Source organism: Episyrphus balteatus, chromosome 4, assembly GCF_945859705.1.
Source record: "Episyrphus balteatus chromosome 4, idEpiBalt1.1, whole genome shotgun sequence".
Classification (NCBI taxonomy): Eukaryota; Metazoa; Arthropoda; class Insecta; order Diptera; family Syrphidae; genus Episyrphus; species Episyrphus balteatus.
The window spans coordinates 74,909,900-74,931,559 of record NC_079137.1 but is presented as its reverse complement, the minus strand read 5'-3'; the positions used below and the strand labels follow the sequence as shown (position 1 = coordinate 74,931,559).

The following is a 21,660-nucleotide window of genomic DNA, read 5'->3' as shown; positions in this document are numbered from 1 at the left end:
TTTTTTTTGCTTTGTTGATGATAATGGTGTTAGGCTTAAGGAAAAAAACTATTTACAATTTTCTCAGTTGGTGGTGGCTTGATTGCATATTGAGTTTTAATTAAACACTTGCATAGTTTCACGTTCACACTTTGTGTAGGCGTTTGTGTAATAATCTTGAAAATAAAGTGTGATATCAAATTGCAAAGGATGGCAAAATAAAAAAAAAATAATAATGTAATTATTTCATCAGATTCTTTTTTTTTTAAACTGTCTACTTTGCATATTTATTAAAAGTCTATTGTGGAATTTAATACATTTGTAAGAAAATTGGGAAAGAAAGTGTAGTGTCTCAGGGAAGAAAATCTTGCCGGAGCAAAAATGAAAATTTAATTTTTTAGAATAATTTTTTTTTTACCGCTGAACCACCGCACTGCCGGCCGATGCGGCTGTCGATCAGCGAGTTATTCAATCAAGAAATTTTTGATCGTGGTGCGTTTATAGTTTAGCGGAAAATTACGCCACAAGCTGCTTGAGGCTGCTGTTTTTCCACTTAATACATAGTAGGTATTTTTTGATTATAGTGCGGTGGTGTTTCGGTGAGCAAGTAATTTTTGATCGATGTGCGGTGGTGGTTCGGTGCTTCGACTGTTATTAGGCGGAAACCGATTTTTAATTTGGGCATTTTTTTTCATTTATTAATTTCTTAATATTTCATCTTTTTAAAATCTTTTTTGCAAGGACTTTTCAGTTAAAAAAAAAAAAAACATTTTAGTTTATGAAAAAATTCCCACACTTCGGTGGTCTGCATACCCACTTTTTGGCACTCTTCTTCACTTCATTTGGTAACGATTAATAAAAAAGAAAATTCATTAACTATCCAAATTGCTCTAATGATGCAATACAAAACCACAACATCATTAAATTTTTAAATTTCTCCCACGATTACCTCCTTGAAATTGCAAAAAATGCGTCCTTTAAAAAAAAAATACAACTTCAATAAAGAAAGGTAAAAAAAAGTGATGCAAATTCAATCCGTCTTGCTCCTGTCGAGATTTTTAACAACAAAACAAAATTGCATTTTATTCAATTGTCCGTGAAAGAAAAAAGAAAAAAAAATTCAAGTTTCTTTTCTAATTTTTGAAAATTTTCTCAATGGGCCACTTAAAATGAAAGAAAGGACATTCGAAGAGTGTCTCTTGAAAAAAAATAATACTTTTACCCAAATGATACCCCAGGGAGGAGTTGTAATAATAAACACTTGTTTTCTCCAGCCAAGCAAATTATTGTCAAGTATTTTCTTCTCTTTTCGAAGATCACTTTTGAAAGATCGATTGGTACAGGTAAGATCGTAGTCAACCATAGTGCACAAAGTTTTCTAGAAATTTTGCCAAGTCTCTTCAAAAGGATCGCTCTCCAACTGATCTTTTGAAAGAAAAAATCGCAGAATTGTTACAATTTCCAATTGTTCAAAAATGGTTTTTCCATTCATGAAGTGGATGTTGATCGCCTGCTGTTCATGCAACGATCTACGATCAATCCTGCCAGATGGGCATGGTTCATCTACCTGTTCTATTGTTTTATTTTTATTGGAGATTCTTAAGAGCCCACTGAGCTATTTGCAACAAGTACCACTTCATGAATGAATAAAAACTCAAGATAGTGTAACTGATCGTTTGCTGAATTTCTATTCTATTCAATAGGATCGATTCTTGTGCTGAAGGTCGAGTGTATACTATCAATGGGATTCTAATTGTTTGAAAAGTGGATTCTCAAGTTGCTGTGTGTGGAACTTGTTAAAAAGTCATTAGCTGAAGATTGTTTCGAATGGTGGTAAGGATGGGAAAAAGGCATGAAAATGTTTAGCAATCGATTCAAGGAATTTTTGGACGGAAATACTACTCTACCTGTGAGTTAGATCAGGTGTTCGAAAAAATAATGTTTTTTTTTTCAAAAAAGACTGTGATTGCCAGACAGTTTGTCGCCGAAGTTTTTTTTTCGTCTGATACGAGTATTGGCTACAAATTTGCTTCCCATGGGAGTAATTGTTAATCAATTTAAAAGGCGTGGTAAGAAGTTAGCATGAAATGTCATAGATTGTAAATTATTTTTGAATATTCCATTTTTGACTTTATTTCTACCATCCAGATGGATGTTAAAAGTATTAATGAATCTTACAGGATTTCAGTAATAAATATAACCGAAGAACATCAATACAAAATAGTTACAAAATTGCTTTAAAGAATTTATAAAATTGGAATAAAAAGTAGATGCCTAAATGCTCTACCTTGTGGTACCCCATCATAAATTTGTTAAATGTCGATTACACTGGTTTACAAAAAAATAAAAATTTTTTGGACACCAAGTGCCCTTATACTTTTCGTATAGATTTGAGATATGATTTTTTTAAAGAAAAATGGCTCAAAAAGACCAAAAACAGTAGATTTTGAAAATCTATATTTAATCCAATTTTACTTTAGAAATTAAAGTACCTACATGTTCAATACATATAAATGCTCAAAATATAAAAATAGACCATTTAGCAAAACCATCAAAAATTTCGTTTTTTTTTTCTTTTTTGAATATATTTTCTTAAATTTTTTCACTATTATAATTTTAAAGTTTTTTAAGAGGATACATATTCATAGAAAATTTAACTATCTACAAAAAGTTACCAAATAACAGTTTTCAAATTTGGCTTGCTTTTCAAGTTATAGGCAAAAACTCAAAAAGTAACAAAAAGAGTCGAAATATTGATCGTTACAAAAATGGTCATATCTTTTTAAATTATCCATAGATTTTGAAGAAAATTATCTTGTTACCTTTTTTTTAAAATTTAAAACTTTAAGTTTAAATTTTGAGATTTGGAAGGAGTTAACTGGGCAGCGACTGCCCCTTGAAAGATCGTCTACGCATACCTACTTTTTCTAAGTGTCATCTCGTAGATTCTAAGCATCACTAAGCCTTCTTTCATTTGTGAATTATCAATGAAGCTCATAAATGGCGCCCAATTGGTGCACAAAAGCAGAATTTTTTAGTCATAACAAACTAAAGAGCTTAAACTCCATCCAAACAATAGTATAATTTTTAAAGTACTAATTTTCAGTAAGTTCAAAGTAAAGGTCCTATAAGACTACCTTGTGGTATGCCATCGTAAATGTGTAAAAAGTCAATTATTTGATAAAGTAAGTAGTTGGTTTGCTCCTTGAGTTTTTGGAGAAGTTTACAGAATAACTTGCCTCTTGCCTTGAATCTTATTCTTTAGAAGATCGGCTTTCATTTTCTTACTTTTTTTTTAACTATCTTCTTTATTAATTAACCTCTTTAATGGCGGCCAATTAGAGCTACATAGTAGCGTTCTTTTACCAAAATAAACCAAAGAACTTAAACTCTATTTAAACCTCCATACAAAACAATAACACAGTCCTCTTTAAGTATTTAATTACATTAAATTAAAAATACAGGCCCAATTAGTCTACCTTGTGGTACCCCATCAAAAAAAATCTATACCCACAGGTAAATAGTTGATTGAATTTGAAAGAATACAAAATAATTATCACTTCTTAATTTATCTTACCGCAAACACAAAAAATCAGGACCATTTGGGGCTTAATTATTCAATGGAATATATATCCTTTTTTTGCCATCAGATCCGCACTAAACTCCCAATTTAATGAAACAAAAATGTTTGCAAGCACACACAACACAAAATATTTAATCCTTTAATCACTGTCCATCGGGGCAGCATAACATATAACATATTCAAGGACAAATTATTTAATTACATACCACACACAACATACACACACTCATACATAAACAAACGTGTGTGTGTGTGTGTGTATCTAACCTCATCATATAATTTTGTATTTGTAAGCGGCCATCCTCTCTGCGATGCGGTAAATCCTGTATATGATTAGAAAAACCAAAATTCCTGTCAACTTGACACACACACAAACACACACATAAACTTATAAACAACCACAGAGAAACCTGTCATTTGCTAAATTTATGACAGACAACACCGACCACCGGCCGCCGCCGCCGCCATGTCAACCATAACAACCAAAGTAGGAAAAACAAAAATTGATGAACGAATTGGCAAAATTCTTTGTTATGTCCTTGTTTATAGCTAGGACAGAGGATAGTACAGGACATCAATGTTTATATATGCATTCACTGATGCATACAATCTACTTGATCCCTCTTCAATGCAATAAAGGGTCTTCTCTACTCAAAATTATAGGGTATTTTGTGCTATATATTTTGAGTCAGGATATTTATCATAATTTCAGTTCTCTAAGTGATGGAAAAGGATATCATTTTCAACACAACGACAACGACGACCGATGACGGCGGCAGCAGCGGATTCATGTGAGTGATATCCTTCAATTACCTTCATTGTGGGCATATATATGATTTCGCTCAACACAAATCATCATTAATCCTGTCTTTCTAATGTGTAAACTCCCTACATTTTATAGGTACACACATGAGTATGTCCTGCAAGGATATACAGAGTGTAGAATGGGGTTTGGTTAGAGAAAAATTTAATGCATGTTGTACATCCCTGTGGGGATATTAGAAGAAGAAATGTTTACATTGCCTCGAGAAATGGACGTTAGAAGTAGTGCAAATATAGGTTTACCTTTATACCTGCCTTAAAGGACCTCTTCTAACCTCTCTTCTCTGGTATCCATTGACAGGACGAAGAAGAATTTTCCCATGCAATTTTTTTATATTTTTTGTGTGTGCTTATTTTTCTAATCCTGTGAGAGAATTGCAATCCTTTCGCTAAAACCAGGACTTTCTTTACTTTTTTCTTATTTTTTGAGGCAGGTGTATATAAATGTGTACCTACACATTTCTCATCTTGTTCGGGAATTAAGAAGAAATCGATTTTTTTACTTTAATACTCTCTCTCTCTCTCTATCTCTCGAATTGCCAATGTGGATTTTAACCTGTTGGTTGAAAGCAGTACAAAAAAAATTCCATTCACCACCACCTGATGATTTCACCAAAAAACAAAAAAGCTCCATCAGACTTTGAAGGGGAATATAGTAATTTTGAAGGAGAAAAATAAATATTTGTACATGACTGTTATGGAGAAATTGAGAGAGAGAAAGTAAAGTAATATTAAAAAAGCTTTAAAGTTTTGTAATGAAGGGGACAATTGAACTTTTACTGTAAAATGTAAATACCTATGTAACTCGGGAGCGAGGAAGCCATATGATTGAACTTACATATTTTTTTATGTAAAATGGCGAGATATATTTATTACTTAGACTTAAACAGCTGAAAAACAGTCGGTTTGTGTTTACACAGAGAAAAATAGACCACATAAAATAGAACAAAAACAATAAGATTTCTCTATGGTTTTCATCCAAGAAGGAAACCTTATTAAAACAATCGGGTTTTCCTTATTGTTTTAAAATCTGCAAAAAAATAAAAAAAACGATGACCAGGCTGGGAATCGAACTGGAGACTTCAAATCATTAGTCACCCACCTTACCACCTGAACCAATCTGCCATGAAAATATTGATCGCGATTTTTGTTCAAGTGCTAAGTTGCAAAAAAAATCAACTTTTCAGTCAAATTTTAATAAGATTTTCTCTATAAAAATAATAAGAAATCTCCTTAAAAAAACCTTATTAATCGTTGATTTTAATAAGATTTCCTTATGAAATGTATGGACGGTAAAACAATATGGCAATCTGTTAGTTTTTAGCGGGTCATATTTTTCTCTGTGTATTTGCAAAATTTTTGTGTTGTGTGTATCGCTTTAGTTGTAGTTGAATTTACAGTAGAGTCGTAAGAAATTTTACGAACTTTCATTTATAAAACTTCATTTTAAATGATTTGATGCACAGGCAGTTTGAGTGAGAATAAAAGCAGTGTGCTTACACAAAATCATATTAAAAATAACGAAGTTTGTGATTTAAATGGCACCCAATTTGGGCGTGGTGAAAATGTTAAAACTGATTTGATTAGGAATTTAGAAGTGTCAAAGAAATTTGATTACTTTTTTTTTGGATAAAATACAAACTAATTTATCAAAACTTTAGAGGCTTTTGATTAACTGGCTATCATGGAGCTCACATTGAGGAGCTCAATGAAAGCCTTAAATGTGATTTGGTTTGGAATTTGAATTTCAAACCTTACATCTAATAAAATCCGTTTGTAAAGATAATTGAATAAATGGCGCCCAATGTAGGCTAACTAGATGCTTTAAAGTGAATTGTCGTTCAAGTTAAATGTATGAACGATAAATAAATACATTTGTGGAATGACATCCCATTAAGGAGTAATGAGTAGTGACAAAGAACTCTTAACCATTTTTGTGTGCATGTAATTAATTTACAGGAATGGAAGGGACTTAAAATTTTCTACCGCACACGAACAGCTAAGCATAGATGCACTTTTTCATGAAAATGATACTCTTGAAGGTCTTGTCAATTGCTCACAAAAGGTAGTAAGCACGTCTGAAAAAAAAGCCAAACTTAGGCTTAAACATAGTGATTTAATTTTAAAGTAAGAATTGTCAGATTTTATGATATTTTTTTAGATAAAATACAAAGAAATTTATAGAATGTAAATGGCGGTCATCTTGTGATTGTTTAATTTGACTTGAAAGCTTAAAGTATCATAAGGTTTTTTGGGCATTTTTTAAAAATAAATTTAAAATTTCAACACAAAACAGCGTTTTAAGATTACTAAATGGCGCCCAATGTGAGCTGAGTAAGATATTTAAACTACTTTGTCAAGTACAGTTTCTTTTTGACATTTTCTAAGGAAAAAAGGAATTAAATTAAAATGATCTATTTGTATTAAATGGCGCCCAACGTTGACTTAATTAAGTTTTTTTTTTTAAAGTATTTTCTTTGAAATTGTATTTTTGTATAAATATTAATCCTGTTATATAATGAAGTGCAGTACTTGTAAGTTGTAACTTAGTGCAAAAGAACAAATGTGATATTTATCATCGCAAAACACATGATATTTTCAGATTTATACTGTGATATATCCAGACAAAATCTGTGATATTTACTTATTTAAGCATTCCGTGACACTTTTCAATTAATTTTGTGATATACAATAGTGCATTTCGTCATACTAGCTTGAGCAATTTGTGAAATATACCTGGAGAACAAATGGAACCTATCATAATGGTCAGTGATACATATCGTTGTACATCATTATATTTACCGGTAAAATCCGTGATATGTGCAGCTACAAAATGTGATATTATTTTTGTTAATTCTTCACAAAAGACTGATGAAAACAAAAAATCAAGCAGGTACAGGCTGGATTTGAACCCAGGAATATAAATAAGAGTGGATCATAGTGGATCGTATTCGGATATTTTAAGAAATTGTCAAAGAAACACAGAAATGTGGAGTAAGTTAAATTTTATTTCAATTTTTGAGTTTTTGTTTGATCTGTATCAACATGTCTATGCAAAAATATTACATTAGCATTTTTGCCATATCCTGAAAATTGTCATTATTATATTTAGTGTGTCAATGGCTTGGGTAATAATCGTGTTTGTCCTGGAAATTTATATTTCAATTCAAGACTTGGAATTTGCAGTCGCACATGTGGTTAAAGAAAATTGTACTCAATTAAAAGTAGAATCGTCAATTTGTGAATAAATATATTAAATAGTTATGTTATTGCAATCCAGTTAAATTAAATTAATTAATTATTTCAATTTTCAAAAAAAAGTATTGGCCCTAAGATTCAACCTTGAAGAACATCGATTTTCTCCACAATTCATGGTTAAATGAAATTAATCTTATCACATTGTATACTTCTTGATTCTATATGAAAATTGCCCCTTTAACAACAACAAAATCTTCAATCTCTCTTCCTTCAAAACAACGCACAACAAAAATGAACTTTCTTATGCTCCCCTTAAGGTCAAAAACAAATACACACTTAATTCAAGAAATATAAGAAAAATAAAAAGAGAAAATCACTTAAGAAAACTCAAATATGTTCATACCTGTTGCAAGAATTGCAACAGGACCTTCCTTTTTTTTTCTCTATAAAAACAATCTATTTGTATGTATGTGTATCGAAGACTGTATAAAAGAAAATCCTTGACTCCTTGAAAGGAGACGAAGACGACTATCAAGAGTGTAGTAAACCCTTAAACGACTATAATTTTTTGTGGCCAGTCAGGACTCAGGAGCAAAGGGACCAGGGAGGTATAAGAAAACTTTGTGGATTGCTTTTATATTGTAAAATTGTTCACTAGATTGCCTTAAAAATTTACAAAGCAAGTTGAACTTTTTTTATTGTTGGAGAGTCCTTTTTTTATTATTATTTGATAACAATGAACGCAATCTAAATGAATATTGTATATGAATATTTTTTGTATTTTTTTTTGTCTCCTGTCCAACACAGAATTTTCCATTAGCACATCGTGTCCTTCAAAAAAAAAAAAATAATAAGGAACATCCAAAAGGGAAAAAAAATGAAACTAAATTGAAAGGGATTCCATTTAATATTGCCAAAGGCTCCGCTCTCTTTCTCTCTCTCTCTCAGATGTACAGTGTCTTCTCACTTTGAGACGAGGATGGATGGGAGCTTTTTAGTTTCACCTGACCAGGCAGCTGCTATCCTTCAAAGCTATACACAATGGCTCTATAAATTAATTTTGTTGTTGGAGGGGGGTTATAGATGGGAGTCCTTTCTTCCCGTCGGCGGCGTCGGTCGTATCGGGGCATATTGTGTGTGCGTGTTTTATTTGAATTTATTAACCCATATACACACTAAAATACTGTAAAAAAAAAGAGAGCTCTCTTTATGGCTCTGTCCAAGGACATTTTATATGATGGCAAAAGCGTAAACGTCAGAACGAACTCTAGAACTACCATATACCTACGAAAATATAGCAAAAAAAAAAAAAAAAAAAAAACTTGGAGGAAAATGAAAAATCGATAGCAATACGTCCATGGTTTGACAAATTGGTCTATGGTTGTCCGTCTGGCTGGGAATGGGTAAAGATTTTTATGATTTTATCATTTTGATTTTGAATTATGAGGGCGTAGCGTGGTGACTTTTAATGAATATTCAAGTATAAAATGGGTGCACCGATAGGAACAAAATAAAATAAGGGTGTATAGAAGGATAATAGGAGGAAAATTTATTACAATGTTTTGAATAAAGAAAATCAATTTTTTTTTTTGCAAAATCACAGTGTATCAACCCAAGTTGCATGTCAAATGTAATAAAGTTCACTTAATTGTATATATTCACTTATCGTAAAAGCTGCAATGTTAATCATTTATTCACTTGAGTGGATTAATTTTTTGAAAAAAAAGTAGATATTTCCCTCCATGATAGGTATATCATGTTATTGAGATGGCAATTTTCGAATAAATTATAGGTTATTTGGATCTGATTGGTATAAAATGTGTCACAAGTAAGGAAATGTATGAAGTTTTTTATGTTGAAAGCTTACTCATATTCACGTTTGGATGGAAAATAGATGATTTACTCAAAGAAAACGTTTATTGGTATAAACTGGTCTAAAGACACATTTAAAGGTTAGTTGTTAGATATTTAGTGATTTTGAAATCAATTTTGAATTTAATTGGTTCAAGGTAAAAGAAAAAGTGTTTTCGACCAGTTTATACCATTCAGCGGATAAATAATTTTGTTTAATTAATTTTCTACTAGGATTGATTTAGCATGGAAAAAGAAGAGCATTTAGTTGGTATAAACTGGTATTATTCTGGTAAAGTAGTTCGTTCATAAATTTAATCCGTCTAAATGAGAAATTAGACTAATCATCAGCTAGCTCAAGTAATTTAATATTTTTCCAATAAATTCACATTTTAGTTGTGGATGAAAGTTTGAAATAAGTAATTTAAATCCCTAAATATTTTCGACGAGTTTATACCAATCACCGAACAAAAGTAATATATATTTAGGAAAGTTTAAAAGCATCATGTTGATCTGATTCCATGCCCCAACAGAGGAGAATGTTGACCGAACCAAGGAAGCATTCTCCGGTTTTTAAGAAGAGGCGTATTATAAGACTTAAACATTATTCTTGGAGATTTGAAGGTCAGGATCCTAAAAAAGGGCATCTTTGTTTTGAAAGCATAGCCTGCATTAAAACACGTACGGCAGCTGACTCAGACTATTCGAATTTGCAAAGAGGCGAAATGTAATCATTTCAAGCACTGGATTTCTATACTTCGATACCCATAATTGGCGGTCTTCAGATCAGCAAACCGTCAACCAAATTGATGACGTCATGATTGAAGTCAGCATTTCTGCAATATCCTGGATTCCTGGAGATGTTGGAGAAGCCAACAACTCGGAAGACTACCTTCTTGTTGCTAAACTTCGGATAGGGATATCTTTAGCAACACAACAAAGACCGTCTACTGTAGAAAAGTTTGGCGTCAGAGACTTCCCAGAACTTTTATTGACCGCGTCTCTTGTAATCTCTCAGAGGAGTTAGCAAGAGGTCCAAATGTAAAAGACTAGTAGAAACTGGAAATTATTAGAAAGCTTCACTAAAAACTACGAAATCAATACTTTTCCTCAATTACATTTTTGTATACCCATTTTAAAATTCGTTCCTAAAACAATTTCTTAGCTATTCTCTTACAAAAGAATAATCATATTTATCAGTGTCAATATTTTGTATTTAAAACATTAATCTACTCATTACTTCCAAAGTAATGTCTTGTGGATTCTATGTGGATCGTACGTATTACTTCAACATTTCTCCAAAAATGTACTATCCTCTGCCATCTTAAAGCTTCTTTTTCATATCTTTTGGTATTCATCTTTCTTATTTTACTGCCAAATACATTGATATATATTAACGAGCTTCACAAACACACACATACACATGTATAGCCGCAAGAATAAGAAAACTGTAAGGATACAAGATAAGAGATAAAAAACAACTGGTAGACATGAAATTTTCGTATAGACAAAAGCCACCACAAAACGACAAGTGAAACAACCATTAAAACAGGTAAGATACAAAAAATGTAAAAAAAAAACAAGAAAATATCCTTAAACCTAATGATACAGAAAAGGATACCCAATATAAACCCTCCGTCTGTCCTCCCCCAAGTAAAGTTATAAAAAAAGCAAACGTTGCCCCAAGGATTTCAAAAAGTAGAATATTCAACAAGTATCTAACTCGGTTTCAAACGAAACAGCCAGGACGATTGTCTTCTTTAAAATAAACAACAACGAATACAAAATAATATAAAAGTTTACCGCCCAGACAGGACATGCTTACGTTTTTTTTTTGTTGTTGTTTTTGCATTTTACTGGCAATAAAAGGGATAATCATTTATTTCATCTACATAACCTTGAGAATTATCAAGGTTGATCCAGTTGAACTCAACAATATATAGTATTTTTGTAAGGATTCCCCTTTCCATCCCATCAGCGCATTTCGAATCGAATGAATCAAAAGAAAATATCAGCGGATTATCTGAGAATATCCTTCAAAAGGCACTCTCTCTCTCTCTCTTGTCGTCGTACTTCTTGGCGTTAAGCACTGCTTAAACGTCACCTTGAATATGAGATTCTTTATTTGATTCCTGATAAAATATATAGCTCAGGTTTATTATGTATGCATAGCACACACACTTTTACATACAAACATCATGAGAGCTCCTTTACACACTAAAGGATAATTTTTTATTAATAAGAATAAGGATAAGGGAATTTTTTTTTTATTCGTTATTTCTTTCCTACCTTTTTTTTATGTGTGGAATTGTGAAGCTGGAATGATAATGATTTCTGCGTATCCTGTTTCTCTGGTGCGTGTACGAAATCCAAAACAACATCATAAAAACAACAATAATAACCCCCGACTACTTCAAATTTCTCTCTGTGTTGATGCCGCAATGCCAACACCATTCGAAAAACAGTGCGAATTGTTTTCGATAAAAAAAGGGGGTAGGTATGGAATTGAAATTGCTTCATGTTCCGGAGATTGGTGCCGAAAATTGTTTCATTTGTGGCAGCACCAGTAAGGACCTTCCTGTTGCATGCTTTGAATTTCCTAAATTATTAGACTCACTTTACAAATATTTCATTTGCCAAAAAAGAAGAAGAAAAAGAGAAGAAAAAAAAAATGTAATAATAAAAATTAACATCCTTCGCCTGAGGAGGAGGAGAAAAGAGGGCAAAAAATTCAGCCTCTGAAAAAGCGTTAAGACTTCGATTATTTTTTTTTTTTGTTTTGTTTTTCCTTTTAGTCAGGAGGTCATTTAAGTTAATGTGGTTTTGAGGTTTTTCTTGTTTCTCTTTTTTTTTATTTTTTTGTTGTTACTTGTTCTTGGTTGTGGTAAAATTTATAGCCTTTGGTGTAAAATAATTACGACTTACGACAGTTTCTCTGTTTTTTTTTTTTTTTTTTTGTTTTTTCTCCTTCTTTTCTTGATTTTGGGTGAAAAACAGACATAACTTTTTTCTCTCTTCTCTTTTCTCATCCTTTTGTTACTTCAAAGTAAAAATTAGTTTAGAAGATGAATGGAAAGTAAATTTACATGGGGCTAATAGATTTTGAGGATTTGTGAGTATTAGCTGTTGTGGTGACACTTTAATGGTTACATTGTGATGGCTGGTTTTGTAAAAGAATGAAAAAAAAAAAATACAGAGCTGGATAGTATTTATTATCGTTGGGTTTTCATTTTTGGTTGAATAAAAAAGATCAGACGCTTTAGGTGATTTATTTTTAAGAAAAGACATTAACTTGATGAAAAAATTACTCCATATTGGCGATTTATTGTAAAGAAAGAAAACGGTCAGTATGGGTTAAGTCATTGATCTTTAAAAATCAATAGAAATATATATTCACATAGTATATTGAGCCTAATCGGGTTTTCAACAGTTTTATTATTGCATTGAAAATTTTCTTTAAAAAAATCCATATTCTGTTAGTAAGTTAGAAGCATTTAATTACACTCCTGCTCAAATATCACGCACATCGTATTTATTTTACAGAACAGTCCTAAATAGAAAAATAGTACGCATACACCACAGTGACCTTTTTAAATTTATAATTTAGAAAAAGAAAATCCACTGGTGTGGGGCTTCTCAAATGTTGTTTCAAGTTCTTACTTGATTTGAATGTAGTCTATATAACAAACCTGTTAAGAAGTTTAAGTTGATTTGTTTCATTTCACCTAAAAAACCAGAGAATACATTCAAATATTTTACCAAGTCTACAAATCATTGATTTATTAGCTTCACTTGTAACTAACTGACTAAGTAACTAACTCACTAACTAACTAACTAACTAACTAACTAACTAACTAACTAACTAACTAACTAACTAACTAACTAACTAACTAACTAACTAACTAACTAACTAACTAACTAACTAACTAACTAACTAACTAAAAAAACTAACTTACCAATCGTTTGGGACAAATTCAGAAATTGAAATAATAATAATACACAAAAAAAATGGTTTTAACCCTCTGTAGGCACACCTCTTTTTTGCGGATTTGGTGTATACTTTTTCATGTCGCTAGAACTTTTTTCTGTCTCACTATTTTATAGAGAATCATATATGAAATTGATGTAGAATTTTCCGAGGAATTCGAATATTGTATTCACAATTTCAAAAAAATGTATTTTCACCCTTATAAAGACACTTTTTTGTGAACACCTTTTATTTTTGTCCTGCCAAATTCGGACCCGTGTGCCGACAGAGGGTTAAAGGAGGTCTAATGAATTTTTGAAAAACGAAAACTTTTTTCACCAACATACCCTTATCTTAAGAACCTACATGATATTTTTGAACCAAATTGTATGAGTCGTTTTTGTAAATATTGTTTCTTTCCAAAATTGGTTACAATTATACATAACCGGATTTATTGTTTCTAAGAAAACTTTTCAGAAAGTCACAAAAAAAAAAAACTAACTCAAACCAAGATTGAATTGAATCAACCCAACTGTTTACTCTGTGGCTCATTATAAATCAATATCTGTTGCTTTAAGGAAGAATAAAAACCTTGACTTTACAAAATAAATCATCATTTCTCATTAATCTTAACCCCACGCCCCTCATTTATTAACTTCTATATGGATTAAATCTTTGACTTCTTAAAGAATTTATTTGTTGATTTTTCTCAACAAAAAATACGTTATCTCGTTCGCATACACTTCCACACCCACAATATTGTTGTGTATCGTTTGAATTTTTGTTTTTCTTTTACAAGAAATAAAATTAATAAATTCAAAAAAAGAAAAACACTCAAAAAAAACACACACATACACAAACTAACAATTCAAAAAACCACACACCACCATCAAACCACCTGTAGTATTCATGGTGACCGTGAAACAAGTTGATGAGCGCAAAAAAAGGACGAAAATAAAAATAAATAAATAAATAAAATAAATTCCAATACAAAGCTTTGCCTTATATTTCCCCAAACGAGATATAGAAGACCTCCATTTATATAAAAAAAAGCTCAATGACAATAATATAAACGAGTATATTGCCGATATTGATAAGATACACACTTTCTCTCTTACTCAAAAAATAAAGGAGAGACGATAAGGATATCTACTATATTTGCTATATTTTGCACAAAAAAAAAAGAAAAGTTTATTAAATTTTCAAGAACACCAAGTGCGTGTGTTGTTCTAAAAACTTTTCATACAAAAAAGCTCCAGTCCAATATATACAACATTCTCTCTCTCCCCCAGACAAGGAGTCAGAGTTTCCATTACGTTATCCTTGCGAAAAAAAAGTAAAATACAAAAACTGATTATAAAATTGGGGAAACGCAGGAAAAAGCATTTTTCTTGGGGAAACACAAAAGTACGTAAAGGACGATTCCTCAGCTTGACGACTGACTACGGTATACGGCGGTATTTTCAGTATCAGTTCACTGTTCGGAGTTTTCACATTCGTTTTAACTTGCCGTCATTCATTATTCGAAAATTTTCACTTACTCCATTTCCACTCACTCTAACTCACTTCTATTTACACAGTTACGCACGGGTGCAATAATAAACGGCGAGGCGGCGACGACCGAAAAACGACATAGACAACGACAAACGACGACGATACGGTCGGTGGTTAAGTGCGGGTGGATGATAGACAGTTAGACTGAGAGAAGGTCCTTGCTGGTTAGTGTGCTTGTTTGGTGGGTGAAGCAGAAAAACGTTATCGATACCTTAAGGGGGCAATAATTTTCTGTCTCTAAATTATTTATGAATTAAAAAAAAAACACAAATATTCAATTATTTTTTTTTTCGTATGTTGTTGTTTTTTTTTGAAAAAAAACTATAAAAAAGGAATTTAATTTCATAGAAAAGAAAGTGTATTTTTCTGTTTTTAAAAATTCACATATTTTTTGTTGAAAAACAGTATCTACCAAAAAAAAGGATTACATTTTTTTTTTATAAAAATATCCTTCGCGTGTGAATGTTTTCGTTCGTCTTAAATTTGATATCGAATTTATCTTCATCGGTATACATACAAAAATTATATTAAAGCAAAAATTAAATCCTGCTCCCAAGCTCCACAAAAAAAAAAATCAAAAAAAAAAAAATAAGGATCACACAAAAGGACACAACAAGGTTCAGAGGAGAACAATACACATGGAATATTCTTCTCTAATTGATGAACATTGATTTTCTTTTTTTTTTTTATTTTTTTTTTTGCTTTGCTGTCTATTCAATCGCATTTTTATTCGGTTTGATGTGTGTAACTGGAGGTCCTTTGACAAAAAAAAAAAAAAAAAAACAAATGTAATATAGAATAGATGTGTGATGAAACATCCCTTTTCTCCCAAATGTAATACAAGAATTACATACATATAAATATGTGTATTGGATACCTATAGGTATCCTTAAAAAAATATTGAAATATATATTTTTTTTATGTAAAATGTGGATACAGAGAAAAAATTTTTTTTTTAATTTAATACACAAAATTAACAAAACAATAAAAATAAAAAAAGAAATAACGTTTTTTTTTTTTGTAAATAAATTCAACATATGTTTTATGTGTATCCTTATATTGTTTGTTTGTGTTAAGTGTATTTGTATAGTGGATTACTGTATACTCGTATAACACGTTACTCTGTCTAAAGTGGTTTTTCAGTGCGCGAAATTTGATAAAAATTCAATTTACATTTTCTACGAGTATAAAATACTCGAGAGTTGTGTTTTTTTTTCTCCTTTTTTAATTTAAATTTTATTTTCATTTTAAGAGAAAAATAATTGTAAACCATTCACGTGTGGAATTTGGTCAGAAGATGGTTGTATTTTCATGATTTTTAATATGAAACAAAAAATTGCCGACATTCGAGTAAGTTTTGAAAATTTAATTTATTTTTTAATTAGTGAAGAAGCTTTATGGGAGAGCTTGAAGTTCAATTTAGTATGAATGAGAAAATATTTGCTTTTTTTGCAACAAAAATTATGTATGGACAACACAACAGTTGTATACTGAAAGGGCAGTAGAGGGTTTTATTTAGGGGAGTATAGAATTTTATCAAAACAAAATGGATGATAATTAAGTTAGTAGTTTCGTACTTATCGAAGCTCTAACAAAATAACTTTTGATGATCGGGTTGGTCCCCGTGAAATAGCTATAACTCCAGCCTATGAACTTGGTGGTAACACACACAAGTTGTTGTTGTTCATTCAAATTCCTCAATATAAATTGATTACACAAGCAGCTGCCTGCAAGTATGAAAATACACAAACCTCTTCAAACTTTTAAATAAGTTGATACGGAGATACAGAACATTATTTATAGACCATTTAGGTAGACAGATTAGAAAACTATTTTTTTTTATTTTCGAAAAAAGTATAAAGGGTACCCTTTGCTGAAAAAAAAATGTATTTTGAAAATTTTCTTCCGAATCCATCGAGTGATATATCGAATGAAATGTCTCTTTAAGCTTTATTCATGAAAGAAAGATACTTTCTTTTTTTGATTTCAAGTTTAGAAGTTAGAATGGAACAAACGAACCAACGGCGTATACAGGGGGGGGGTCACGGGGTCATGACCCCCCCCCCCCCCCCCCCCCAAGAACTCCGAACTTAAAAAAGAATTTGTTATGTGATACTGAAATCTCTTGAGTAATATTATTTTTAAAATGTTGAAGTTTTAGAACATGAACGAAAATTAAAGGTAAAAAAAATTTTTGGTATTCAAACAAACTATTTTACCATATTTTGGGGATTAGGATTATTTTGATTCGTTCGATAATATTAGTTGAGCTGTGCTGTAGAGTTTTGTATGGAAACAAAATCCGGATAAGTATTATATTCAAAGCTTTTTAAAAGAAATTGAATCTAGTAGGTACACAAAAATAATATCTTAAGGGCAAGACACTGCTTACCAGCAAATAAAAGAAGCAGCCATATCTTCTATTTTTTTATATGATGAAGTGAATAAAATATGTTTTAAATAGGGAAGCTTTCTGTGGCCTTGCTGTGTGGAGGTCAATTCTGTTGATAAAATTCGTCATCGGCAAAATGTTAAAGAAGGATATCATTTCTCAAATCTTTTTAGTTTTTTGCAATGTTCCAGTTCAATACATTCGTCTGATAAAATTTGGTGAATTTTGTTTGCTTACAGAATATAACAGTATTTTGTACATACTTAATTTGCTAGATCTGTTGCATTTTTTGAAACAACTATCGATTTGTTAATCATCAATGGCCAGCCAATTATAGAAGCAATGTAAGCAACCTTATCTAAGGCAATTTAAATATTATTATTAAATATCACTTAGGGCTAATTTTTTGAATAGTTAGATAAACCTAAGTTTGTGCTTATTCCTACGAATAAAAGTTTTTTTTTATAGTGACCTTTATTCTTCAGATAGTCTATCTGACGATTGAAAAAGCAGGGCTTAATCTAATAAATACAACTGAATGTTTTTTATATTGTAAACCGCTGATTAATACCTGAAAACGGTTGAATTTCAAAATTTCGCCAAAATTATTTTTTTTGTCTTTACTATTTTAATAGAGGTATTTTAAATTCCCATACAATTTTAAAACAAAATTTAAAAAAAAATTATATTTTCAATGCAATTTTTTTTACAAAACTTTGCGATTCGTTTGCCTGAGGTTAGGAAGACTTAATTCAAAAGTTAAAACTGTTATTAAGTAAAAACGATTTTTATTTTAACTTTCTGGGCTAGCGGAAAACAATGAACAGTTGTTTTAAGGCAAATTATTCAATCGAAGTACTCGTACAGTACATTTTATTTTTAGGAGAGGATAGCCTCAATTGGTCAAAATTAAAGCCTAGTGCGCTGCTGATAAGAAACGAAAAATCCCATACAAAAATGAAACAACGAAATGGTAAACCAAAAATTTCGTTCAACTTTTCGTTCTGTAGTACGCTGTTCGGCACAACGAAATTGAAAGTCTAAACTTCTTTTTCGCACACAAACAATTGCCGGGAACATTCATTGTGTGTGGAAAAATGACATTTTGAGTTTTTACTTGCTCTATAGGGCAAGTATTGGTTTCGTGTCGAAAAAAAAATTTGAGGTTTTAATCAAAACCAACATTACGATGATGGAGAATTCCAAAAAAGTGGGTCTCGCAATTCCGTCCGTGCTTGTGTACGTCTGTGCGTCTTTGCGTCCGTGCGGTTGTGCGGTTGTGCGTCCATCTGTACACATTTCCACAGCCTAAACGGGTGGACGGTTTTTTTTTTCAAATTTGGTACAGATGATTTTTATAGAATTCTGAAAGTTGGTTTTTTTTTTGTTTTTTTGTATCTCCCTTAGAAAGTGTACCTCCCATACAAATTTTTCAATTCAAACCAAATAACTCGAAAACGGCTCTAACGATTTTGATTAAACTTTGCAAACGTAATGTTCAAAGCAATTGCAATAAAACTGCATCTCTATTTTTTTTTTTTTTTTTCAAAAAAGTCAAATAAAAAAAACATTTTTTTTTTCATTTAACAAAATTTTGCCCTAAATGTCGGCTCTTCCCCAACATCAACAAAATTTCTTTAATTTTATATAGAGGCAGCTTTTAAAATCTACAAGTAAACCAACATAAAAGTGTTTTAAACTGCAAGAGCAAGTACGTGCGACCCCAGTCGTGCATTTTATTTTGTTTGTTTTTGTTGTTCATTTTGTCATTGCATGTCTTTCTGCTATGCGTGTTTGCTTTTTTTTCATTTATGTTTTGCAATTTTTGAGTATTTTTCGGTCCAGATTTCGCAAGCATTTCGTTGTCCTCGTGGAGACCGACGAAAAATTTCGTTTCACATCAGCAGCGTTCTAGGCTTTAAGGTTTAACGCTAAACTCAAACGAATCTCATACCGTTTTTGTTTGGTTATTTTTAGAACTATACATTCGGAACTTTTCGATTCGAAATGCAAGACGCACAAATTTTAATGTTTAATAATTCAAAAAGCCCATTTTCAGGTTTATGCCTGCTATCAAAACTTTTGAAAAAAAAAATTGGCATGACCCCCCTCAAGGAGCAAACCTGTATACGCCCCTGAAACGAACATATCTTACTTACACAATCACTCAAACGAGTCAAATTTTTTTAAATTTTTTCACACATTGGGTCCAATTTAACCCATGTTTTTGACAAAATTAATCTTGGTTAACTCCCCAATACCTTTCGTTTGAGATGTCTTTGGATTCATTTGTCCAGCATTAAAAAATACACTTTAATAATGCGTTAGTTGCTCCCCAAATTTTACCATTTTTAATTATTTAAGTTATTATCACAAGTCTTTGATAAAACTGCTTTAAAATCCTTGCATGAGCTTTTTTTTAAAGAGTTCATGGCAAATTCCGTCACTGTAACATTTTTTTTTTGCCCAGACTGGTAGCAACCGAGGTAATTAGTAAAATTCTGTGTGCAGTGTGGATTTTGCAGCTTCGTGAAGCCAGAACTGTGACCTCAAAATTTTTGAACCAAACTAGTCTATAACGTTTGTCCATGTTTGTCCATTAAAAATTTTCGTTACTCAACCCTTTTAAAATTTTTTAGAGCAAATTCATTCTTGTTTAGGAAGTTTGAAAAATGAAAAATTGCCTAAAACGCTCAAATAGACATATAAAATGCCATGCCACCTCAAGTTTTTTATAAATACCAAATATTATCGTTCATCCACCCCCATTTCTTAGGAGATATTCAAAATAGAAAATTGGTACTGAAAAATTCAAAAGTCCTCAAAATTCAAACAAAAAAAAATGTTGCGTATACACCACAGTGGCTTTCTTAGTTTCCTCTAATTTAATCAAATCAATGAATAGACTGTGGGGCTTACAGAACTGCAGATACATAATTTGTTTTATTTTTCATTGGCAAAAAAAAACCTCAAATCATAAAAATAAAAAACATACAAAATTGGCTATGATGATTGAAATGTTTGTTTGTTTTTTGGAGTTGTGAGAACTTTTGGATTTTTCAGTGCAAAATTTGTATTTTGAATATCTCCTAAATGAGGGGTGGACCAACAACGTTTTGTTTGTATCCATTTCTCTATGTGGAAACGATAGTCGTTTAAATTTTGAAAAAAAAAAAAAATTATTTTGGGGATTTTAGCTAAAAATTATTTTTTGAATATTTCCTAAATGGAGGGTGGACAAATGATGATTTTTGGTATGTAACAAGAACTTGAAGTAGGAAATTGATCGAAATTTAAAAAGTTTGAGAAAATAAAATATTTTTTTTTTTGAGAATTTTAGCGGGCTTTAAATATTTCAGTGCAAATTTCCTTTTTTTTTTAAATATCTCCTAAATTTGAGCGCTTTAGGCAATTTTTCACTTTTATAAAAAACGAATTTGCTCTTTAATTTTTTTTTAACAAATGAAAATTTTGGATGAAATTTTGGGGTAGCAGTCTTGGCTTCACGGAGATGGATTATACACTCAAAACGATGGAACTATATAAATCGAAAAATTGGAGTTGTTTTAACAGTCAAATCCAAATTAGGCCCAGAATTTTGGTTCATACTATCCTAATATAAACCATTATTGTCAAAAAAAAAAATTAAAAACCTAAATTAATCAAAGTTTCAAAAATCTTTTAATTTGTCCAATAGTTAAAAATAAAAATCAATCTTGAAGTTTAGGTGATATCACGCTTTACCGATAAATTCCTAATGATTCAAGATAAATTTTATTTAGTTACGAATATACAGAGTGTCCCAAAAGTAATGGTCAAAACATAATTACGTTCAAAGACTAACTTTAAGGCTCCCAGAATTTGATAACTTGTTCATCTTAATGTTTACGGTTTTTGATTGAATGCAGTTTTTTTGTAATTTATAAAAACCCCTTCTTTGAGCATTTGAGCTAGTATTTTGTTTGAACTGTTCATAATTGATTTTTGTTTGTTACAATTTTATCACTAGTGTTGTGTTCTCTTACTTTGAAGATTTTTGTGCAAAATTTCCAAATTTTTCTTGTTAAATGAAAGATGAAATCTATTTTTGTAATAGTGTACGAATTCTGTTCATATAAAACAAATCTTGTAAAAAAAAAAAAAAACAAGAAATGTTCAGATAAATGTCAAACAGGCAATAATTGTGTGTTCTTGTTTTTTTTGAATCTTGATAAAAATCGAGATTCAGATTTCTGAATCTCCATACTTAGGTGGGTTAATAAATCCGAGATTTTTCTGCTTTCACAACTCTTTACCCCTATCAAATTCATGGAT

At 31.0% G+C, this 21,660-nt stretch overlaps 1 protein-coding gene across 4 annotated transcripts in view; it reads left to right on the top strand.

Annotated features, from left to right (window-relative positions):
• LOC129919911 (synaptotagmin-5) overlaps positions 1-21,660 on the top strand; it is a 163,641-nt gene that overhangs the window by 75,377 nt on the left and 66,604 nt on the right. Inside the window, exon 1 of one of the 4 annotated variants that reach the window (XM_056001019.1) lies at positions 14,434-15,135. The exons of 1 other annotated variant lie outside the window; for it this stretch is intronic. The gene's annotated coding sequence lies outside the window, so the exon portion shown is untranslated. Of the gene's footprint in view, positions 1-14,433; positions 15,136-21,660 lie in introns of those variants that run through there. 2 more of the 4 variants (XM_056001018.1, XM_056001017.1) reach the window with 2 other exon arrangements.